The following is a 26,573-nucleotide window of genomic DNA, read 5'->3' as shown; positions in this document are numbered from 1 at the left end:
TTGAACCGCCCTTGAAACCGTTTTAAATCGATACTCAAATTGAATCTAACGATTTAAGAACCGTCTTCCAAACCATCTCATGACAGTTTGATTTAGATTCATAATTTCACTGAACTTAAACTAGAAATTCAAGAACTATAATCGGCGGCTTTTGAACCGTGGCCCCCTAATTACAGCACCTAAATTCAATGTAAAAGAAAAAGAATGCTGCCTGTGACATATCTCCCAAGTTAATTGCTAAAGCACCAGAAATTGGAGTAACATCAAACCATTGATCTTCATGGAGTACTTGAAGTCCGCCCAATTGATCATGTAGAAGAATTGAAAAGAAGGCAATATCTGTATGCTTGTTGATGCCCAATTTCAAAGATGGTTCAGGACATGCTGTGTAGTAATTGCAAATAAAATAAAGTCACTCTGCGCACCCCATGAGTTTCAAGTGGTCGGGATGAAGTCCAAGAGCTTCAGATAGCAATTCTAATATTGTCAATCCTAATTGCATCACTTTGTTTGAGTAATTAACCATTACATGTCCGCACGCAGAGCAGAATAGTAGATCAACCACATGAGAAATAAAATACTTTGTCGAATTAATGTTACTTTAATCTGTCATCATCAATCAAGACATCTAATTTTACTTATGTAAATTCTTTTATTGATCAACCACATAACTGCAAACCGCTGGCAATTTTTCAGGATTGGGAGGAAGAGGAGCCATAGGACAGTATAATGAATCCCTCCAGGTAGCTGCCTTGGCTTGGAAAAATCAAAGTTTGTATTATAAATCAACTTCCTAGTCTCATCCCGTGTAAAGAAGTGTTTCTTCACCTCAGTGTCTTGCTCATGAAATCTTCGCATCCCATCAATCACATCATCCAAAAGTGTTGCTGGAATTCCATGATTTATCATCTGAAAGAAACCCCATCTCTCGCAAGCTTCTCTAACCTTGTCAATTATATACCTTTCTACGAAGGCTTGGATCTCTTTCGACGCCTTCCAAATCAATGATGGGTACGCTATATTTCTTGGGACCTGCACGAGGCTTGTCATTGATCTTGTTTGATCATGGATAAAACTCCTGGGGATCTTTGTAATTCCAGCATCTACAAGGCCCTTAACACCGGCCTTTGTATCGTCGAAGGCCTTTAGTTGAGTATGCCTGTCGTAATTAGATTCCAGCTGCTGAAAATTGCCTAAAGTGGTATCCATGATATTTTGGTTCTTGTGGGTTGTGGTGTCACAAGCCACCTTCCTCTTCAAACTCGAAAATGCAAGATATGATCGAATTAGTAGGATGTAAGTTTTTCTTTATTATTAATTAGAATTTGATTGTAATTTTATAATTATTTGAAAATTATATATATAAATTATCAATGCAAGTATTTATTTGATATTTTTATTCCCATCCCAATGCGAATGGCCAGCGTTTTTACCAACTACTTTATTTGCCACTGACTGTGCATGGGAATGGGTGGCAGATACCCTATATTGGCCCGTAGTGGCCTGAGGTTCATGCTTATCAAAATGCGCTTGCCAAAACTGAAAATTGAGATCCTTGGAATACATACATTATACATTAAATTCAAAACTATTGGAACCTGGTCAAATTTGAAATGCTATAAAGTACTTAACCCTAACATCAATGATACTTATAAATAATGAAAGGTTGTGTGCACTCTGCAGTGTCGTAGTTTTTGGCTGGTTTTGCTGTTTTGGTGGTTGTTCACATCCCTCTGTATAGTCAAACCAATTTATTTTTATTTTTATTTTTTTTTTGTTGCAATTGATGTAGGATTACTAAAACTTTATTCAACTTGTTATCTTAGGCCAGTGACAAACTTCTAAAATAAAATTATGAGTGCCGGGTTTCTTGAAATAGCTAGCAACTGAATTGGAAACCGGTCGGCCTGGTTCTAGATCTAAACAGATTTTAATTTCTGATTGCAAAGAACAAGTGTTTCAAAGATAAAGTTGGACATGAGTCCATGTTTATTATTGCTGCAGTTAATTGTAAAACAAGAGAGCAAATACATGTGTTGAGAGTAGGAGGGAAATGAAGTTAATTGGAGAAACACACAAACACACACCACGCTTGATAGCGAAATTCACAATTTGAAATATTCAAGTCCAGTGATCCCATCAAGACCTTTCATGCAGACTTGAGAAACATAATCTCTTACAGTAGTTTCTTTGTATATTGGAGGATTATCTTTAGACAGCAACAGCTTGATAGGTCCACACAGTCTGGAGGATGAGGATGTCCCTTCCTCGAAATGGGTTCCGAAGAAACAAGCAACTGAGATTCTTGGTCCAACATTTTTTGCTATTACCGGTGATATACGCTTTTGAACTTATCATTGCTCATTATCTGCTCAAAAACACATGAAAGGTAATCAGACGATTTTCATTGTTTTTATATGTATAATTAAAATTAAATTTCAATAACAATATATGATTGAATAGAAACGCAAAATTCATTAGATCTTAAGAATTTATTATAGTAAAGAAGAGTTCCCTGTAATAGATCCGCCAAATTCACTACTAGAGCTCCAGGAACTGAGGTAACATCAACCCATTCATCTTCATGCAGGACTTGAAGGCCACCCACTTGATCTCGCAAAAGAATTGTAAGGAACCCACTATCGGTACGCTTGTTAATGCAAGTCAAGTCTGGTTCAGGGCATGCAGGGTAATAGTGACCGACAAGAAAAATTCAATATCTTTCAGGTAATTGGGATCAAGCCCAAGACCTTCCGACAGTAATTCGAATAATGTCAACCCCGAATTCATTGCTTTGTTCAAGTAATCGACAGTGATATCCCTGTTAATCAATTACAATATTAACAAATCAATAAAATTTTTTTACTAAATTGTGTTAATGAGCATCAGAAAATCCAAATTGGTGCAGTGAAAAAAAGAGGTTGGTCATAACATACCTGCACACAGCAGGCAATTCTTCAGGATTGGGTGGATTAGGAGCCATCGCACAATATAACGAGTCCCTCCAACTAGCTGCCTTTGATTGGTGGAGATCAAAGTTGGAATTATAGCTGACCTTTCTCTTTTCATCTCGTTAAAATAACTGTTTTTTGACCTCAATGTCTTGCGCATGAAATTGACGTATCCCGTCAACCATTCCATCCAAAACATCCGCAGGAATTCCACGATTGATCAATTGAAAGAAACCCCATTTCTGGCAGTCTTCTACAAGTTGATCTATTATCTGCCTGCGCAGGTTTGCATCGATATGGACACCTGATAGTGCATGTGCACTGCAACCAATGTGTTAATTGCAAGTGTAATAACTTAATTCATGTATATATACTTTATTCTTAATAAAAGGCTGCTTTATTTTTAATATTTAATTAAATTTTAATGAATATTAATTAATAAAGATAAAGTTCATGGGACTTATATGCATAGTAATGAAAATTATAATGTTGTTATAATTATGAGATTCTGACTGCATTATAGCATTGTTTCAAAAATGTTCCTGGTCAATATTCTATCAAGATCGGACATTGATATAACTGTTGAGACCAGTACACATTGCATTCTTTGAAAGAATGAATTGCAGATAATTCTCCATGCAACGTGTACTGGTCTCAACAGTTATATCAATATCCGATCTTGATATAACATTGATCAGGAACATTTTTGAAGTAATGCTATAATGCAATCAGAATCTCATAATTATAACAACATTATAATTTCCACTGCTATGCATATAAGTCCCATGGACTTTATCTTTATTAATTAATATTCATTAAAATTAAATTAAACATTAAAGATAAAGCAGTCTTTTATTAAGAATAAAGTATATATACATGAATTAAGTGATCACACTTGCAATTAACACATTGGTTGCAGTGCACATACACTAACAATCTCCCACTTGCACTAAAGCTAATCACCCATGTATCTAATACCATAACCCTACAGGTGGTGATCGTGTCTTTGCTAGGACAATGCCTTAGTAAAAGGATCTGCAAGATTTTCTTCAGTGTGGACCTTTTCTATCATTGCATCTTTTCGTTCAATGATCTCTCTAATCAAATGGAATCTCCTAAGTACATGTTTGGATCGCTGATGAGACCTTGGTTCCTTAGCCTGTGTTATGGCTCCATTGTTATCACAGTACAGAGTTACTGGATCAACAATGCTAGGAACCCCACCAAGTTCAGTGATGAACTTTTTGATCCAAACAGCCTCTTTTGCTGCCTCAGATGCAGAAATGTACTCAGCTTCAGTTGTAGAATCTGCTGTAGTTTCCTGTTTGGAACTTTTCCAACTCACAGCACCACCATTAAGTATGAAAATATAACCAGACTAGGATTTGCTATCATCTTTGTCATATTGAAAGCTGGCATCAGAATACCCTTGAACTACCAGTTCACCATCTCCATAGACCAGAAACATATCTTTAGTCCTTCTCAAGTACTTAAGAATGTTCTTTACTACTGTCCAGTTATATTCACCTGGATTAGCCTGTTATCTACTAGTTATGCTTAAAGCATAAGATACATCTGGTCTTGTACATAGCATCGCATACATGATAGATCCAATAGCTAAGTGATACGGTGTGTCCGCAAGTGCACGGGTCATAGTAGTATAGTTTTAAAAAAAATGATATCGATCCCACAGGGAATTGTGCTTAAATTGGAAATAAAAGTATAAGCTAATTAGAATGACAAAAATTAAAAGATATTAAAAATAAAATCTAAAAATTAAAATTAAGACAAAAATTAAAGATGTAAAATGAAATTTGGAATTAAAATTGGTATTTAAGGAATTAATGCTAAATCAAACAATTAATTAAACTAGATTACCAAAAATTAATTTGAAATATGAAATTAAAAAAAGAATTAAATCTAAATTCAATAAAAATAAAAATAAAAATAAAGTAATTCTAGAGATTGGATTTAAATTGGATTTAAATTGAAATTGCTATTTATGAGATTTGGAGGATTTAAATCTAAATTCAATGAAAATTAAATTGATTATAGAGATTGGATTTTCAATATTGTTTGCATGTGGTTTATCCCTAATTTAGCCAAACACATGAGAATTGCAATTTTGAGGGAAATCAATTCTTAAATTTTTGAAACCTTTTTCAAGCATCTCAAAATTGGTTTTCATTAAATCAAACCATGTTTTCACGGTATTTCAAACCTAATAAAAACCCATTTAAAGCTCTAATTGATTTTTGGAAAGTTCCCCTTAATCTTCTTAGCTTATTTCTAACACCAAGAAAATAAAGTTTATTGCAAGATTATCCATCCCCAATATTCACTTTTCAGTCCATCTATTAAGGATTAAAACTTAACTTAATGAGGGCCCATTCATCAAGCAAGGCAATAAGCACACAAGCAATAAATCAAAATATAACAATCTTCATTTAAATGGCCAAATCAGTTCAAAACCACAAAACAAATCAATATTTACAAACCCATCTCTAGAATCTCAATAAACTACTCACAAATCATTGTTTAAAGACAAACCCAAATGAAGAAATGAAGAAATAATGGAAATGTAAGCTAAAAGGGGTAGAAAAACCCAGCAAATTGCAGAAGGATCTCTGCAGAAAAGTGCAGAAACGTGATCCTTGCTGCTGCTGGAAGAAAATGCAGAAAGTGCTCCTCCTTCTCTCTTTCTAACTTTACCGAAAATGACTCCCTTGCTCTCTATATGGAAAGAAAGTGATAAAGGGCACTTTATATAGGCGAGGGGACTGTTCTAGAATGGGTAAAAGGGGGAAGGATCCAGAGAAAGTGAGGTAAAAAGCTGGAGTAACGGAAATGCCACGTCAACAATTTTCCAGTAAAAACGACATAAGCCGAGTCAGTTGTGTCGCGGGTTGTGTCGCTCTCGGCGTGAATATCTGACGATCGACACAACCTGCGACATAAGCTAATTCGGTTGTGCTGCAGGTTGTGTCGCTCTCGGCCATTTTTTACTCAACTTCAAAATTTTTGCAATTCGATTTTAATCTCCTCCAAATGGCTACTCTGATCAAAATACATCAAATTTCTCCAAATTTATCCTACAAAACAAATGAATTCCAAAAATTAAACTAAGAAAAGTGAAAATTGCAAAATTGACTAAATATATACTAATATCTAAAATAATAGCTATGAATAAGGGTAAATTATGTGCAAAAATTACTCCTAAATGATGATCTAAAATGCATGCATCAAATTCCCCCATACTCAAACTCTTGCTTGTCCTCAAGCAAAATTTCATTAAAACTCATTTGGAAGGGAATAGAATCAGTCTTTGAAAACACAAAATTCACTAATCCAAACTACCAACTTACCTCTAGCCACCAACATTCCAAATTCCCACCAGCAAAAGCACAAAGAATGAAGCAAGCACTCTCAACTATTACAGAATAGCTAAGAATTAACCAATCAACCCAAGCAACAAATACCAACCAGCTACAAGAGTCAATTGTGCCAAAACAAACCTAAATGAAATAGATAGCCAATGTGTCTCAAATAGATGTGCCATACCCATATGCAAGCATAAAAGATCTAACTCTACTAATGTAACAAGCATTTTTCAAAGAATCATTAGGTCTTTTTAAGGGTTGTAATGGGGTCAAATAGGGTAAGATTGTGGTTAACAAAGAAAGGGAATAAGGTAAACAAAATATGAGAATAATATTAATCATGAAACTCAAAGTGCATCCAATTTTTTTTTCTCTTTTTTTTTTTTTTATAATAGTAAATTTTTTTTTATCAAGTCAAGAGGAAAGAAATTCACAATGAATCTCAAGTGCTATCACAATGATTATACAAAGGGACTACTTTTTATGCTTATTTATTTTATTTTATTTTGATTTTGTATGTGTCCCTATTTCATGTCACACCCAAAATTACCTTTGGGATATTTTGGTGACCTTTTCAACTTTTCACAATTACTCTAGCACTTTTCAAGATGTTTCAATCCTCCAAGATTTTTTTTTTATTTTTTTTATTTTTTTATTTTTTATTTTTTTTTATTTTATGCACTTAATTGCTAAAATATTATTCTCATAGATAGGTGGTAGTGTTTAGGTTTAATGGCTAGGTAAATGATTTGGGTTCCAAAGAAATTAGGGAATTAAGGTTCAAGGGGGTTTACAAGGGTTAAAATGAAATTAAGGTAGGTTAAGGCTAAATGTGAGGTTTAAAATATCAAGAAATGCCTAAGTCATATTCTTATCAAATGCAAGTTAAAAATTTCGCTTTGAAAGATCTAAGATGCTTGTTCTAGGAATGGTGAGACGATAATGACCATTTTCTTCCTTAAAGGCTTATTCAGACACTCAAAACTCAAAATAACTAATCAAAATCTGCATACCTAGATGAATGTATTAATTTTCAGCTATTAAGTAAGAGAAAGAATAATGCTTAAGACTTTGTACCCAGCTGGAACTTTCATTCCACTAACCATCTAAAGACAAGTTGGATTGCTTGAATAAGTGGCTTATGGAATCCAAAGACTGGTTTAAAAATCCAAAAATTGTGAATGAATGAATGAAATGCATGAGTGTATAAATGTATAGTCAACCTATATGTAACTAAGTATGCATAATGAAGCTATATGCAGTGTATATAAGTGAATATGTACAAGTATGAAGTAATGAATGAGTATGTCACTATATGCAAATGAAAAAGGAAAAAAAATAATTTTTGCAAAAAATTTACCCTCTCCCCCATACTCAGAATGAACATTGTCCTCAATGTTAAAAGAGTGCAAGGAATGGGATAATTATGTGCATAAAGAAATGGGTAGCTCATATGTGCATAAAGAATTATTATCCTGTTGCATAAGCGATAGCACAACTTGTGTTGAAAGTGACACAAGCTGAGATGAGAATTGTTACCTCATTGAAGTGCAGCCAATTTAATTAAGTAAAATTTGGACAGCTGCTGCACTCATTGCAAAAGAAACAGTGCAATGGAAGCCATTAAATCAATTAAACTCAAAAAGTTGAAATAGAGAGTTAAGCTCAAAAATGTAACCATCAAGTGTGAATTCGAAATAGCACATCAAAGCAAGTGAGCAATTGTACTAAAAATATAAAAGAAAAATGTACGTTATGAGGAACTAAAAAAAAACTGAATAAGTAAACAGTTCAAGAAAAACAACACAAACAAAATATTAACTAAATAAGTTCAAAATACTAATTAATTAAGCAACGAAATTAAAGACATGAAATGTTTTTTTTTTTTTTTTTTTTTTTTTTTTTTTTTTTTTTATGCTCATTTGCTTGCAATGTATTGCATCCCATCTGCACAAGGAAATTAGAACAATGTTAAACTCTGAATAAGGAGTATAGAAAAACTTAAAACAAATATATATGAAAGAAATAAAGAATCAATGAAAAATTATGAGTTATGCCCAAAAATGCTAAGTTTAGGTCTTTAGCTTGACCATACTCACTCAAGATGTTATGGAGAATGAGAGAGATAGCAAGTTGCTATCTTCTCAATTGGCTCACCAGCTGAATAATGCCTCAACCTTTGCCCATTTACCTTGAAATTACCCGATTTTTCACCAAAAATTTCAACAGCACCATGAGGTAAAACTTTCACAATTTTGAATGGACCTGACCACCTTGATTTTAATTTTCCTGGAAAAAATTTCAACCTTGAATTGAATAAGAGAACCAAATCTCCTTCTTTAAAGTCCTTTTTCTTGATATGCTTATCATGCCATTTTTTAGTTCTTTCTTTATAGATCCTAGCATTTTCATAAGCATCAAGTCTCAATTCTTCTAACTCATCAAGTTGCAAAAGTCTTTTGTGTCCAGCAGCTTGTAAATCAAAATTGATTGCTCTTATGGCCCAATAAGCTTTATGTTCTAACTCTACGGGCAAATGGCATGATTTCCCAAAAACTAACCTATAAGGTGTAGTTCCTATGGGGGTTTTAAATGCTGTTCTATATGCCCAAAGAGTGTCATCTAATTTAAGGGACCAATCTTTTCTGGACTTATTGACAGTTTTCTCCAAGATTTGCTTGATTTCTCTATTTGTGATTTCTACTTGGCCATTTGTTTGAGGATGATATGGTGTGGCAATTCTATGCTTTACCCCATATTTTCTCATCAATTTTTCAAATTGGTGGTTGCAAAAATGGCTACCACCATCACTGATTATGGCACGTGGGGCACCAAACCTGGTCAAAACAAATTTTTTCAGAAATTTCACCACAACTTTTGCATCATTGGTAGGTGTAGCAATAGCTTCTACCCATTTAGATACATAGTCCACCCCTACCAAGATATATTTATTCCCATAAGAAGATGGAAATGGCCCCATGAAATCAATTCCCCATACATCAAACAATTCAACTTCTAATATGGACTGTTGGGGCATCTCATCTCTTTTGGAAATGTTGCCTACCCTTTGGCACCTATCACACTTGCTTACAAAGTCTCTCACATGTTTAAACATATTAGGCCAATAGAAACCTGATGTCAAGACTTTTTCAACAGTTTTTGAGACACTAAAATGACCACCATATTGAGAGGAATGACAATGGTAAATAACATCATTTATTTCTTCCTCTGGTATACATCTCCTAATTATTCCATCATTACATCTTCTAAACAAAAGAGGTTCTTCCCAAGAATAAAATTTAACATCATGCAAGAATCTGTTCTTTTCTTTGCCAAGATAAATCAGGTGGCAAGACACCACAAGACAAGAAATTCACAATATCAGCAAACCATGGAAGTGCAGAATTCAACACATACAACTGCTCATTCATGAAAAATTCATCAATTGGCACAATATCATCATCTTTATTTTCAGTTTTTATCCTAGAAAGGTGGTCAGCCACCACATTTTCAACACCCTTTTTATCTCTTATTTCCAAATCAAATTCTTGAAGTAATAAAATCCATCTAATCAACCTAGATTTAGCTTCTTTCTTGCTCATTAAGTACCTTATTGCTGCATGATCAGTGAAAACTATTACCTTTGAGTTGACCAAATAAGAACGAAATTTATTGAGTGCAAATACTACCGCAAGGAACTCCTTTTCAGTTGTAGCGTAATTAACTTGAGCTTCATCAAGGGTTCGGCTTGCATAGTAAATGGCATAAGGTTTTCTATCTTTTCGCTGGCCAAGGACAGCTCCAACAGCAAACTCGCTTGCATCACACATGATTTCGAATGGCAAAGTCCAATCTGGGGGTTGCATTGTTAGTAGTATGCCCTAGAGCATATCACTTAGTATGTATCTTGTACATATTTTTAATAATAAAAGGCATTTCCACTTTTCCGTTTACATAATATATTTATGTGTAATAGAAAAGGTCCATTGATATTTTGTTAGAAATATTATTCTTAAGTTGTTAAGAATATGAGTGACAATATTTCTAGCACAAAGTATCATAAATAGGTTCACAATCGAGGATACTTCATAATAAGGACATGACTTATCCAGAAAGATTGTATTCATGTTTGTTCCCAAGTTATTTATATGAGATATAAATAAGATGGAATGGTGAGTCTCATGCCATATAACAAACATGATAGGCACTTATAAATGATAAGTAGGCGAACCGGTGGCGCTTATGACAAGCACATGGAGTTTACTCTTGTCAATGTTTTGTCATAAATCATATCGATGCATATAATCTTTAGACTGAGATAGCAGTTATCTTGTATATAGGTAGTTTGAGTTTGATACTGCTTTCATACTTGTACTATGTATGGGTATATGGGCATGTGTTGGCTCCTGCTAGTTATATATGGAGGTAGGGGTTGATCAAGAAGGAATCTGTTCCTCTAAGTAAATAGAGATAAAATCCTATGTTCATTTAATTGTTCTTGATGTTTCAAGTTCTGGCCAGACAGATAGATTTATTCGAGAAAGAGTTTACGATGAGAAAAATCTTTTAATCAAGAACTGGAATTAAAAGAGAACATAATATTCATAGCAAATGGAGTTTGACATAAACCATGACTCGGCTTGAGTTGGGATTTTGTAATGAGAGAGATTCTAGTGCATGGTAACATATGATTATAGGTTCATTTAAGGTAAATCTTATTACTAATTGGGTGGCCATGGCATGCTATGCTAGGTGTTAACCATGGTCTATGAGGTTCATAAAATGATTTAGAGAAATCATTTATGGTAAGAAAGAGTTCTGATGATATTAAGAGTAGATATCATGTCTCATTGCCAATTAGTGATGAGCCTAGTAAGTCACACACATACACAAGTTATCACCTATTTAAATATGATTTAATTAATTAATTAAAGAGTTTAATTGATTAATTAAATAGATTTGGTTTGCAATTAAATTGCAAAGTCCCTAGCATGACTTGAAACCAAATCTAGATTATTGGATGTGTAGTATAAATTAAATTTATATTTAAAGTGTTTAAATATGAATTTAATTGATGAGAAATTAATTAATAGAGATTAATTAATTAATTTATATTTGATATAAATTAATTAGAAGAAGAAAAATAATTATTTTGGGTTGAGAACTCAAAATTAAGACACGAGGCATTTTGGTCATTTTGCAGTGTGACACGTGGCACCATGAGATGGTGACACATGGCATAACACATAAGCTTGCCAAATGTTTTTAATCATGTAAGATGATTAAAATCAAGATTAAATATAGGTTTGACACTTGGCACAATGTGATTGGGTCACTTAAACCTAGAGCTAATCAAAAGGTGACATGTGGCTAGGGTTTAATGTGTTAACCTAGCTATTTAAGTGTGGTTATGAAAAGAAAACATAACCAGCAGCCTCTCCTCTCATATGTCACGCCACTTTGAGCCTCTCCAGCTATTTCTCTTCATCTCTCATCAATTCAAAGAGATTAGCCATCAATCTCTTGAATTAAGAACGCTAGAAATTGTTTCTAGTGTCCTGTTTGCATCTCTAATCTCTTAAAAGGCAGAACTTGAATTTCTAATTAATAGAAAAGGCTTTAGAAGCTGTTCAAGGGCTGCCATAGGTGTTCTTGGTGTGGACAAGCTAGAGGGACAACATCCGTGTCCTCAAGACGAATCTCAAAGCGCGGACATACGCGGCACATCAAGAGGTTAGTGTAATCGTTCTTGATTTAATCTAGGGTTCTAAAATTAATCTGATTAATTTTAAAATCTTAAATGGCAAATACAGATCCAAAAACATATTAAAAGAGTTTTAATATGTTGTTTATCATTGAAATCAAATAGATAAAAATAAATCTTGCATGGTGCATGTGACCCTAGGTGAAAATTTTTGAATTCAATGGTATAATCTTGTGTTTTTCACGCTTCCGTTCCTTCAATTGGTATCAGAGCCACTATATTTGCCATTTAGATTGTTGATTATATAATTTAATTGTGTGGTTGGATCATGAGATGTGGCGTCACACATGGAGAAGCCACCATTGGTGGCGGCAACAATGGTTCCATGGGTGATTCAAGGTTTGGCTTTTAATTCTGCAATTGTTGTATGATCTAAGGCCTATTCTTTGACTAATTAAAGTGTTTAATTAGTTTTTTTAATCACACAATTAAATTATGATTCAAATCAGAATTTTAAAAAATGTTTGAATGTGATTCAAATCTGAATTTTAAAAGTTGTTTGAATGAGATTCAAATCTGAATTTTTAAAGTTGTTTGAATCATATTTAAATCTGATTTTTTAAAATTGATTCAATAAAATTCAGATCTGATTTTTTAAAAAATATTTGAATGTGATTCAAATCTGATTTTTTAAAAAATGTTTGAATGTGATTCAAATCTGAATTTTTGAAGTTGTTTGAATGTGATTCAAATCTGAATTTTTAAATTTGTTTGAATGAGATTCAAATATGAATTTTTAAATTTATTTGAATCATATTCAAATCTGGATTTTTAAGTTGAATATGAGATATTCAATTTAATTTAAGTATGTATGTTTTATTTAATTGTTAAATAGTGATATGCATGATGGATGATCATGGACTATAAAGACCAATGTGATTGGATTTATTTCTTTTATGTTTCTTTGGGATTGTAAATTAATTAATTTATTTTAATTTATTTTGGGCATGTATTATTAAGTTTGTAATAATTTTTGGGTTGTAATTTCATTTATTTAAGTTCTTGTAAATTCGCCTTGGTATGCCAAGGATTACTATGTAATATTGGATTGCAAGAAGTTCAAGGAGGTCAAGAGCATTGGTGGGACCAGTGGGAGGAATTCAATATCAAGTGTTGATTATGTACTCCTTCAACTCTTGTAAAATGAATGAATGAAATGCACCTAGGAATGCCCTGATTCAATTCTTGGTGGCTCAGAATTGAATCTCTTAGAAAGTCCATGATCATACCATATTTACTGCTTATCCATGAATGCATGAGATGTATGGGAATGTATGCAATTATATGATATATGCATGCTAAATGGATAATGTGCAAAGTGAGACCTTAATAGTAATTAGGATGGCTATAAAATCTTCCAAACAAATGATTAAGTTGGAAATGCTATAATTAAAGTAATTATAACATAAGCCCTCCATTGGGGCAATTATTTTAAGAAATTTTAAATAGTTGCATGAGATGCAATTAATTTAAGAGATTTTCTTAAGAATAATTGTTAAGCATGAGATGTTGTAAATATGTAAATGGTTTGGTGGCCAATATTGGATGTACCTGAGGACATTAAAATTATTTGCATAATTATCGCTCAATGGGATCAACTTAACTAATGCAAGATAAGTCAATATTGGATGTACTGAGATTTTGAGCATTAGGGGCTAGTAAAAAGTTGAACCTCAAATTAGATGTGATGGTCAATGAGTTTCTCACTTATAGTTTATTGTAATTCCAATAATGGATGTAACTGAGGATGATCAATAGAATTATAAGAATTCAATCACCCACTAGAAATCCATCCAACTAGGATTTCCGTTTTCTACTTTGGAAGTGTAGGATTCGCTAAGTTAGTGGGAGGACCAATTTGATTAAAAGACCATAATCATTTTGGTTAATTACATGATACATTTACTAATTAATCTGGTTATTTTCTGCGATTAATTTTACGATAAAAATGAGCACAAAACAACCACCACCATTCAATATCCTTGCAAGCATACTTGATCACAACAGTTGACAGGACCTAATCATGCGATTGGCTAAGAAATTTGAAACTTGTCTGAACCTTGAACATATAGGATATGTTCTATATTCAAATGTTCTGGTCCCTTACCTCCGGAGGCCACACAAGAGGAACATGATACTTTGGACAAGTGGAAGGAGCATGATATGAGAGCTAAGTGTTACATGCTTGCTTCCATGAGTAATGAGTTCTGAAGCAACATGAGAACATGCAGTGCTAGTGAGATCCTCCTTCACCTACAAGAGTTGTATGGTGAGCACGGCGGGAATGCTAGGTATGAGATATCTAAAGCAGTTATTCCGTATGAGGATGTCCGAGGGGAGAATGTTGGGGATCATGTCCACAAGATGATTCGGTGATTGAGCAGTTGGAACATCTTGACTTCAACATGGATTTCCAACTACAAACGGATTTGATCCTTGATCCCTTCACGAGTCTTTTGGGAATTTTGTGACAAATTTCCATATGACTAACAGAATGCACCTTAGTGAATTACTCAACATCTGGTTATTGCCCAAAAGAATATGCCAGCAATAAAGGAAAAGAGGTAGCTTTGGTTGCATCTTCTTCTGCTGGAAAGTCCAACAAGAAGAAAGGCAATAAGAAAAAGAAACCTCAGATTCCTGGTCCTTCCAAGAAAATAGCTAAACAGAAAGGGAAGACCAAAGCTGACAAAGGCAAAGGAAAGTGTTTCCATTGCTAACAGGAAAGTGTTTCCATTGCCAGTAAGAAAGTGTTTCCACTAGCCAGAGTATAGCAATCTAAATGAATGCAATGCCATGGTGAAAACCAACTCAAGTTCAAAATATATTTGGCACTTAAGGTTATGTCATGTTGCAGAAGATAGGATTGCAAAATTGGAGAAAATAGGGATTCTATCCTCATTGGGCTCTGAGCCTACTCCAACTTGTGAATCTTGGCTTCAAGGCAAAATGACTAGATCACCCTTTGTTGGACAAGGGCTAAGAGCTGAAAATATTTTGGAACTAATACATAGTGATGTATGTGGTCCGTTTAAAGAAATGGCTAGAGGGGGCTTTCATTATTTTATTACCTTTACTGATGATAAATCAAGGTTTGGGTATTTGTATTTGATGAAATACAAACATGAATCCTTTGAAAAGTTTAAGGAATTTAAATCTGAAGTAGAAAATCAAACAGGAAAAATTATTAAAGCTCTTCGATCAGATCGTGGAGGTGAATATTTGAGTACTGAATTTGATGAATACTTGAGAGAGCATGGCATTGTTTCTCAGCTGACTCCTCCAGGAACGCCACAGCTGGATGGTGTATCTGAAAGGAGAAATCGTACCTTATTGGATATGGTACGTAGTATGATGAGCTATACTGATATGCCAATCTCCTTTTGGGGATTTGCATTAGAATCAACTTTATATATTCTGAATAGGATTCCATCAAAATCAGTTTCTTCCACACCTTATGAGATATGACATGGAAGAAAACCAAGTCTTAAGCATGTTAAGATTTGGGGTTGTCCAGCTTATATCAAAAAGCTGAACACTGATAAATTGTAGACCAGATCAGAAAGAGGTCAATTTGTTGGATATCCAAAAGATAGTTTTGGATATTATTTTTATTTGCCTACTTCACAAAAGGTTGTGATAAGTAGAGATGCCACATTTCTTGAACAACAGTTTGTTCAAGAAGGAGGCAAAGGAAGGCAAATAGAGTTAGAATTGGAGAATTCGACCAACCAGCATCGATGGATATAGATCCATCTAGTCAACCTATACCCATTGATGAAACTTCTACAGCTGTTCCTCGTAGAACAACCAGGGTATCTCACCCACCAGTGAGATATGGTTTTCTTCATGAAGAAGAACAAGAGTTGTCTACTCATGAAGAAGTAGATCATGGAGATGATCCACTTACCTATGAAGAAGCTATATCAGATATAGACTCTTCAAAATGGATTGATGCTATGAAATCCGAGATTGATTCCATGTATAAGAATCAAGTTTGGGATCTTGTTGACCCACCTGAAGGTATTGTACCTATAGGGAACAAATGGGTTTTCAAGAAGAAAATTGGTTCTGATGGAAAGGTAGAGACCTATAAGGCAAGGCTAGTAGCGAAAGGGTTTTGCCAAAGGCAAGGAATAGACTATGAGGAGACTTTCTGCTGTTGCCATGCTTAAATCAATTAGGATTTTATTAGCAATAGTGCATACTATGATTATGAGATTTGGCGGATGGATGTCAAAACGACTTTTCTTAATGGATACATTGAAGAAAACATTTTCATGGAACAACCTAGGGGATTTGAATCCCAAGATGGTTCCAAGGTATGCAAGCTAAAGCGATCCATTTATGGGTTGAAACAAGCTTCGAGGAGTTGGAACATCCGTTTTGATGAAGCCATTAAATCTTTTGGTTTTATCAAAAATGAGGATGAGCCATGTGTATATAAGAAGGTTAGTGACAGTGCTATCACTTTCCTTGTCTTATATGTGGATGACATACGTTGATGGGTAATGATACGGTATGTTGACGACTATAAAGGTATGGTTGTCAAATACATTCTCCATGAAAGACTTAGGAGGCAACCTATATTCTTGGGATTCGCATCTATAGAGATAGAGCGAAAAGAATAATTGGTTTATCCCAAAGTCTATACTTGGAAAAGGTGTTAAAGAGGTTTAACATGCTTGATTCCAAGAGAGGATTGTTACCAGTGAGACATGGTATCCACCTTTCTAAAGAGATGTCTCCAAAGACACCTGAAGAAAGAGATAAGATGGCCAGGATTCCATATGCTTCGGCTATTGGAAGTTTAATGTATGCAATGTTGTGTACTAGGCCCGATATTACATATGCTGTTAGTTTGACTAGCAGGTATCAATCCAATCCAGGTTTGGAACATCGATAGTCACAAGAATATCCTTAAGTACTTGAGAAGAACTAAGGATTTATTCTTGATTTATGGAGGTGGAGACTTGCAATTGGATGGTTATATCGATTCGATTTCCAATCGGATATCGATGATAGAAAGTCTACCTCTGGATATGTGTTCATTTGTAATGGAGGTGCGATCGGTTGGAAGAGTTCCAAACAGAGCACGATTGCAGATTCCACTACAGAGGTGAGTATGTTGTTGCATCGATGTCGCAAAGGAAGTCGCTTGGATAAAGAAGTTCGTGATGAACTTACAAGAGTTCCTTCCATTGAGTCGCCAGCCCACTACACCGTGACAATAATGGAGCGATCATACTGAGCTAAGGAACTAATGTCTCACCAAAATCCAAACACATAGAAAGGCACTACCACATTATCAGACATATAGTTGGGCAAAGGCGATATAGCCATGCAGAAAAATAACATCAGCTGAAAAATTCAGCTGATCCATTCACTAAGCCTTTGTCACAAGTTCAGTTAGACTGACATCTTGAGAAGATAGGTCTAAGGTATTGTAATGAATGGCTCTAGTGCTAGTGGGAGATTGTTAGTAGTATGCCCTAGAGCATATCACTTAGTATGTATCTTGTACATATTTTTAATAATAAAAGGCATTTCCACTTTTCCGTTTACATAATATATTTATGTGTAATAGAAAAGGTCCATTGATATTTTGTTAGAAATATTATTCTTAAGTTGTTAAGAATATGAGTGACAATATTTCTAGCACAAAGTATCATAAATAGGTTCACAATCGAGGATACTTCATAATAAGGACATGACTTATCCAGAAAGATTGTATTCATGTTTGTTCCCAAGTTATTTATATGAGATATAAATAAGATGGAATGGTGAGTCTCATGCCATATAACAAACATGATAGGCACTTATAAATGATAAGTAGGCCGAACCCGTGACGCTTATGACAAGCACATGGAGTTTACTCTTGTCAATGTTTTGTCATAAATCATATCAGTGCATATAATCTTTAGACCTGAGATAGCACAGTTATCTTGTATATAGGTAGTTTGAGTTTGATACTGCTTTCATACTTGTACTATGTATGGGTATATGGGCATGTGTTGGCTCCTGCTAGTTATATATGGAGGTAGGTGTTGATCAAGAAGGAATCTGTTCCTCTAAGTAAATAGAGATAAAATCCTATGTTCATTTAATTGTTCTTGATGTTTCAAGTTCCTGGCCAAGACAGATAGATTTATTCAGAAAAGAGTTTCTGATGAGAAAAATCTTTTAATCAAGAACTGGAATTAAAAGAGAACATAATATTCATAGCAAATGGAGTTTGACATAAACCATGACGCTAGAACTGGAATTCCAGCTATTTCTCTTCATCTCTCATCAATTCAAAGAGATTAGCCATCAATCTCTTGAATTAAGAACGCTAGAAATTGTTTCTAGTGTCCTGTTTGCATCTCTAATCTCTTAAAAGGCAGAACTTGAATTTCTAATTAATAGAAAAGGCTTTAGAAGCTGTTCAAGGGCTGCCATAGGTGTTCTTGGTGTGGACAAGCTAGAGGGACAACATCTGGTGTCCTGAAGACGAATCTCAAAGGCGCAGACACGCTGCAGCACATCAAGAGGTTAGTGTAATCGTTCTTGATTTAATCTAGGGTTCTAAAATTAATCTGATTAATTTTAAAATCTTAAATGGCAAATACAGATCCAAAAACATATTAAAAGAGTTTTAATATGTTGTTTATCATTGAAATCAAATAGATAAAAATAAATCTTGCATGGTGCATGTGACCCTAGGTGAAAATTTTTGAATTCAATGGTATAATCTTGTGTTTTTCACGCTTCCGTTCCTTCATGCATGATAGGAGCTGTTGTTAAGGCCGTCTTCAACCTGCAAAAAGAAACCATACAATCCTGATTAAAATCAAATTTAACATCATGATTCAAAAGATTTGTTAAGGGTTTAGCAAGTTTAGAAAAATCCTGAATAAATCGCCGGTAAAACCCGGCATGTCCAAGAAAACTCCTCACTCCTTTGACAGTGGTTGGAGGGGGCATTTTTTCAATAATTTATATTTTAGCTCTATCCACTTCAATTCCCCTATTGGAGATTAAATGCCCTAAAACGATTCCCTCTTGGACCATAAAGTGGCATTTCTCCCAATTCAACACCAAATCATTATCAGCACATCTCTGCAAGATTTTAGACAAATTAGTCAAGCATGAATCAAAATTAGTGCCATATACTGAAAAGTCATCCATGAAGACCTCCATAATTTCTTCAATAAAATCAGAAAAAATGGCCATCATGCACCTTTGAAATGTGCCAAGCGCATTACACAATCCAAATGGCATCCTTCGATAGGCAAAGGTGCCATAGGGATAGGTAAAGGTAGTTTTTTCTTGGTCATCAGGATGTATTGGAATTTGAAAGAAACCAGAATATCCATCTAAGTAACAAAAGAATGAATGCTTGGCTAATCTCTCTAACATTTGATCCATAAAAGGAAGGGGAAAATGGTCTTTTCTTGTAGCATTGTTCAACTTCCTATAGTCTATGCACATTCTCCAACCTGTAACAGTTCTAGTGGGTATCAATTCATTATTCTCATTTTTAACAACTGTCACCCCACCTTTTTTTGGTACAACATGCACAGGACTAACCCACTCACTTTATCGTAAATAGGGTAAATAATTCCAAAGACTAGTAATTTTAGGATTTCCTTTTTCACAACATCCTTCATTGTAGGATTCAATCTTCTTTGGTGTTCAATGGAAGGTTTACTATTTGGCTCAAGGAAAATCCTATGCATACAAACTGTTGGACTAATTCCCTTTATATCATCAATTGCATAACCCAAAACTCTTCTATATTCTCTCAAAACTCTCAATAATTTTTCATTATCAATATTAGTCAATGATGCATTAATTATAACAGGATATGTTTCATTTGGTCCAAGAAAAGCATACCTGAGGTTGGAAGGAAGAGGTTTAAGATCTACCTTTGGGGCATCCTCTACCTTTAATGATGGTGGTTTGATCTCCAAATTTTGTACTCCTTCAAGTTGAAAAATTGTGGCTTCAGGATGTGGTGGAGAGCTCTCCAAGTGTTGTGCAAAAGTAGCCATGTTATGATTATCATCATTAATGCTCCCACCATGGACTAAGCAATTTTCAAGTGGGTCTTGTGGGTAGCTTTTTCTGAAATGCTCTTGAACAATCTCATCAATAATGTCTACCCGCAAACAAGACTCAACTTCTTCATGTTTCCTTTTCATGGCTGGATTGATGTTGAATATCATTTGATCATCTCCCACTCTAAGCGTCAATTGCTCACCCTTCACATCAATTAATGCACCAGCTGTTGCCAAGAAGGGTCTTCCCAATAAGATAGGAACTTTTGTGTCTTCTTCCATATCCAAAATGACAAAGTCTACCGGAATGTAGAATTTCCCAACCTTGATAGGCACATTTTCAAGAATGCCTTCCGGATACTTAATTGAACGGTCAGCCAATGAAAGATACATGTTTGTGGGCTTCAACTATCCCATATTCAACTTCTCATATATTGAAAGAGGCATTAGGCTGACACTAGCTCCAAGGTCACATAAGGCATTTGCCACACAATTATCACCAATATGACAAGGAATGGAAAACACACCCGGATCTTTGAGTTTGGGAGGTAACTTCTTCTGGATTATAGCACTGCATTGCTCTCCCAAGTTGATGGTGTCATAATCTTCTAGCCTTCTCTTGTTGGAAAGAATCTCCTTCAAAAATTTGGCATAACTTGGCATTTGGGATAGTGCCTCAGTGAATGGCACATTGATATACAACTTCTTTAGCACTTCAAGGAATTTGCCAAATTGTTTGTCTAGCTTATGCTTGATGAATCTATGAGGGTAGGGAAGGGTGGGTTTGTAAGGTTCAGGTGGGATGTATGGTTTCTCTCCCTCATCTTGCTCACTTTTGCTTTCTTCTTCTTTTTCATTTTTCTTGCTCTCAACTGAATTTTCTTCTTTTGTGCTCTCTTTTTCTTCTCTCTTGTTTTCACTCTCTTGACCAACTTTTTTACCACTTCTCAAGGTCACCAACTTACATTGTTCATGAGGGTTTTGTGGTTGGCTAGGTAGTTTCCCATAGGAATTGCTTCCTGATGAGCTTGCTTGTTGCGCCAATTGAGTCTCCAACATGCGGTTGTGGACTTGTAATTGATCCATGGTTTGTCTCATGTGTTGCATTTCTTCCTCCAATTTGCTATTCATCTTGCTTTGTTCAGCAAAAAATTTCTCCATCATGTTCTCCAAAGATGGCTTCGGTTCATGGGATGGAAGGGATTGTTGTGCTCTTGCTTGATATCCAGGTGGTGGCTGTCTTGTAGGCTGAAATTGAGGCTGAAATTGAGGCTTGTTCTGCTGCATAAACTGTTGGTTATGAGGATAATTTGAGCTTTGGCCTTGTTGAGCAAAAGTTGCTTGTGGTCTCCATGTTGAGTTGTTCACATTAGAGTAAGAATTTCCCATAGGTTTTTGTTGATAACCTCCTGCATAAGCAGCTTGTTCTTGTAAATAATCATCACCATAAGAAGAATAATCAACTCCACAACTTTGAGTTCCATCTGTGAAGGCAACTTGTTGCATAGTTGTAGGAGTTGAGTTTGTTGCCTTTGTGCAAAAATCACTAAGAAGCTGAGTCAACTGATCAAATCTTGCATTCATGTAGCTAACTGAGTCAAGTTCATAGATCCCAGCTTTCTTTGGCTCAAGTGCTCTAGGATTTCCCCATAAATGGGTATTATGAGCAATCTTCTCTAATAGATCATAGCATTCTTCACTTGTCATTCTCATGAAATCTCCTCCTGCTTGTGAATCAATTGTGTTTCTTATGGCTGGAGTAACTCTGGTGTAGAAATTCTGAACAATCATCCATTTGGGTATTTCATGATGAGGACATTGCCTTTCAAGCTCCTTAAATCTCATCCAAGATTCATACAAAGTTTCATCATCTCTTGGTTTAAAAGCTACCATCAAATTCCTCAAATGAGTAGTTTTCCCAGGTGGGAAAAATTGAGATAGAAAAGCTTGAGATAGCTGCTCCCAAGTAGCTATAATAGCTTGTGGAAGTGAATCATACCACTCCAATGCTGAATCCCGAAGAGAGAATGGAAATAAGGTGAGCCGAATAACTTCATCAGAAACTCCAGGTTGTCTTTGTGTACCACATATCATCAAAAATTTCTTCAAATGAGAATGAGGATTTTCAAGTGGGCTACCTCCAAATTGTGAATTCTGAACCATTTGAATAAGACCAGTTTTTAATTCAAATTGATTAGCTCCAATAATAGGTCTGTTATCTCTCACATCAGTACATCTAGGAAAAGCATAATCTAACATGGATCTTCTTTGAGGATCATTTTGATTAACAACAGCATTTTGCCCGTTTTGCTCGTTTCCTCCATTATCTCCACCAATAGCTCTATTTTGATTCTCCATATTTTCAATTGTCTCCTCTTGCTCAAATCTTTGTTGTTCTTCTTTTTCTGCTTCCTTTCTTCTCTTGTACTCCTTTTTGTTGGCTCGACAGAATTTTTCAATTTCAGGATTGAACAACAATTCAGTATCACTTGTGCTTTTCGATCGTCTCATAAACAAGAAAAGTACCTGAAAAACACAAGGAACAATAGTGAAAATAAAAGAAAATAAAAATTCTAATTAGCTTAAAACAATTAAAATCCAACTTAAAAACAAACAGTTCCCCGGCAACGGCGCCAAAAACTTGATACGGTGTGTCCACAAGTGCATGGGTCACAGTAGTATAGTTTTAAAAAAAATGATATCGATCCCACAAGGAATTGTGCTTAAATTGGAAATAAAAGTATAAGCTAATTAGAATGACAAAAATTAAAAGATATTAAAAATAAAATCTAAAAATTAAAATTAAGACAAAAATTAAAGATGTAAAATGAAATTTGGAATTAAAATTGGTATTTAAGGAATTAATGCTAAATCAAACAATTAATTAAACTAGATTACCAAAAATTAATTTGAAATATGAAATTAAAAAAAGAATTAAATCTAAATTCAATAAAAATAAAAATAAAGTAATTCTAGAGATTGGATTTAAATTGGATTTAAATTGAAATTGCTATTTATGAGATTTGGAGGATTTAAATCTAAATTCAATGAAAATTAAATTGATTATAGAGATTGGATTTTCAATATTGTTTGCATGTGGTTTATCCCTAATTTAGCCAAACACATGAGAATTGCAATTTTGAGGGAAATCAATTCTTAAATTTTTGAAACCTTTTTCAAGCATCTCAAAATTGGTTTTCATTAAATCAAACCCTGTTTTCACGGTATTTCAAACCTAACAAAAACCCATTTAAAGCTCTAATTGATTTTTGGAAAGTTCCCCTTAATCTTCTTAGCTTATTTCTAACACCAAAAAAATAAAGTTTATTGCAAGATTATCCATCCCCAATATTCACTTTTCAGTCCATCTATTAAGGATTAAAACTTAACTTAATGAGGGCCCATTCATCAAGCAAGGCAATAAGCACACAAGCAATAAATCAAAATATAACAATCTTCATTTAAATGGCCAAATCAGTTCAAAACCACAAAACAAATCAATATTTACAAACCCATCTCTAGAATCTCAATAAACTACTCACAAATCATTGTTTAAAGACAAACCCAAATGAAGAAATGAAGAAATAATGGAAATGTAAGCTAAAAGGGGTAGAAAAACCCACCAAATTGCAGAAGGATCTCTGCAGAAAAGTGCAGAAACGTGATCCTTGCTGCTGCTGGAAGAAAATGCAGAAAGTGCTCCTCCTTCTCTCTTTCTAACTTTACCGAAAATGACTCCCTTGCTCTCTATATGGAAAGAAAGTGATAAAGGGCACTTTATATAGGCGAGGGGACTGTTCTAGAATGGGTAAAAGGGGGAAGGATCCAGAGAAAGTGAGGTAAAAAGGCTGGAGTAACGGAAATGCCACGTCAACAATTTTCCAGTAAAAACGACATAAGCCGAGTCAGTTGTGTCGCGGGTTGTGTCGCTCTCGGCGTGAATATCTGACGATCGACACAACCTGCGGCATAAGCTAATTCGGTTGTGCTGCAGGTTGTGTCGCTCTCGGCCATTTTTTTACTCAACTTCAAAATTTTTGCAATTCGATTTTAATCTCCTCCAAATGGCTACTCTGATCAAAATACATCAAATTTCTCCAAATTTATCCTACAAAACAAATGAATTCCAAAAATTAAACTAAGAAAAGTGAAAATTGCAAAATTGACTAAATATATACTAATATCTAAAATAATAGCTATGAATAAGGGTAAATTATGTACAAAAATTACTCCTAAATGATGATCTAAAATGCATGCATCACTAAGGCATAAGGGATCCTATCCATTTTCTCTTTCTCAATCTATGTCTTAGGACACATATCTTTGGAAAGAAAAATACCATGCGATATAGGCAAGAATCCTCGTTTTGATTCTTCCATGTTAAAACGTTTTAACACTTTGTCTATGTACACAAATTGTGAGAGACCAAGGAGCCTTCTGGATCTATCTCTATAGATTTTAATTCCCAAAATATAGGCTGCCTCTCCCAAATCCTTCATGGAGAATTTCTTGGATAACCATATCTTTACAGATTGGAGTAATGGCACATCATTTCCTATTAATAATATGTCATCTACATATAAAATAAGGAAAATGATTCCACTCCCACTAACCTTTTTGTAAACACAAGGTTCATCCACATTTTTAATGAAGTCAAACTCTTTGACTGTTTCATCAAAACGGATGTTCCAACTTCGTGAAGCTTGCTTTAGTCCATAAATGGACTTTTGAAGCTTGCATACTTTGTTAGGAAATTCTTTGGATTCAAACCCCTCAGGTTGTGTCATTTACACATCCTCTTGCAAATTCCCATTTAGGAATGCGGTTTTGACATCCATTTGCCAAATTTCATAATCACGGTATACAGCTATAGCAAGCAAAATCCTTATAGATTTTAGCATGGCTACTGGCGAGAAGGTTTCATCAAAGTCAATGCCTTCCCTTTGCCTATAACCTTTAGCAACCAGCCTGGCTTTATATGTTTGTACATTGCCATCCATGTCAGTCTTTCTCTTAAAGACACACTTACACCCAAGATCTGCTATTGAAATGGAGTTGAGGGAATAGCAGATCTTGGCTTCCTGCAAACGCAGCCTTAGTTATGTGAATTTTCATATGCATCCCCTAAAATATGAAATTCTCCAATTGGATGATTCGGAAGCGGGCGATTATCTCCATAGCCAAGTTCATAGTTTTAAATTGTCACGACCCAACCTATGGGCCGGACCGGCACTAAGACCTGGGCCAGCCTAAAGCCCCCGAGGCCCGTAGTAAGCCTAACTATTCATTAACCCAATTCTAAGGCCCATTTGGGCCCAATTTCAAAAAACTAACCGGACAGAGTCCGGCCATAAAGTGGACCTTTCAACGGGGAGTTTTTGACTCACCCGACCTGCAAACACAATATACAATCCATTAGGGAGCTCAGCTCACCCTCCACATACTCATATCATCATAAAGATAAATGAGAGCTCAGCTCCCTCATCCAGTCCATCAAACATGCATATAAAAATTTTGCAGGTCCACAATAAGAACTTATATTACAAGCCCAATTTAAATGAAAGTTTCTAACACATGCGGAAATTCTAGAAATTCGTAGAATTACACAAATATTGATAAACGACCTGCGAGGGAGAAAAGCAGGTTAACCTCAAAAAAATATCCTCCTGTGGCCTGAAAAAATATTGAACAGGAGTGAGCGTTCGACTCAGAGAGTAAAATATCAATTTTAACCATAATCTCTATAATTATCTAAAGCTAATGCACCCTGTAGAGTGAAATGTAACATCAGTAATATTTTCACGTCATAACATCAAAAAGGTAATTTGGAGCACTCACACACCCAGTAATATCAATCATAATATATGGGAGCTGATCCCCTATACAGCCCTCTTAAATCCAACCTGGTGCCAACGAAGAACTCAAGCCGGACTTTCGCTTAATAAACCAAATCGGGGGTCTCAGCGAAGAACTCAAGCCGTGACTACCCCCCGAAGGATCGGGTCCCAGCGAAGAACTCAAGCCGTGACTACCCGTCCTGTCCATAGTCCATACCACATCACACGCACACCAACGCACGCACACTGCTCTAAATTACCACAACAACATCCATGGCACGTTAACAGTTATGAATGTAACATAAATCGTGCCTAGAGTTTAACTATATAAATATATGCATATAAGTGATGCATGGGCATGCTTGAACATATAATAATATCGAAATTATAATTAAAATTAATATTTTACTCACTGACTTGACAACGGTCATTGTGGCGGCTGGGAGGAGGAAGAAGGCTGTCCCGGCTCACCTGACAATTACATTACAATTATTTAATACAAATGACTCAATACAAACAAAGAAAAAGGCCAAATACGTCCTAAGTCGTGCCGAAAATCCGGCAGAGTCTCCCCTATACCTAGGACCTACCCAACCTAC

At 35.0% G+C, this 26,573-nt stretch overlaps 1 non-coding gene and 2 pseudogenes across 1 annotated transcript; 1 reads left to right on the top strand and 2 right to left on the bottom strand.

Annotated features, from left to right (window-relative positions):
• Nucleotides 1-615: 615 nt before the first annotated feature.
• LOC131179104 (1-aminocyclopropane-1-carboxylate oxidase homolog) lies at nt 616-1,209 on the bottom strand (annotated as a pseudogene).
• An 896-nt stretch (nt 1,210-2,105) lies between these two features.
• LOC131179103 (1-aminocyclopropane-1-carboxylate oxidase homolog 1-like) lies at nt 2,106-24,924 on the bottom strand (annotated as a pseudogene).
• Nucleotides 21,939-22,045, top strand: LOC131179655 (small nucleolar RNA R71). Its single transcript, XR_009148543.1, has one exon. It is a non-coding gene; the product is annotated as a small nucleolar RNA R71 (small nucleolar RNA).
• Nucleotides 24,925-26,573: the final 1,649 nt, after the last annotated feature.

Source organism: Hevea brasiliensis, chromosome 4 (genome assembly GCF_030052815.1).
Source record: "Hevea brasiliensis isolate MT/VB/25A 57/8 chromosome 4, ASM3005281v1, whole genome shotgun sequence".
In the NCBI taxonomy this organism is placed as follows: domain Eukaryota; kingdom Viridiplantae; phylum Streptophyta; class Magnoliopsida; order Malpighiales; family Euphorbiaceae; genus Hevea; species Hevea brasiliensis.
Note: the sequence above shows the minus strand (reverse complement) of the source record. Positions and strands in the feature narration are given on the sequence as shown.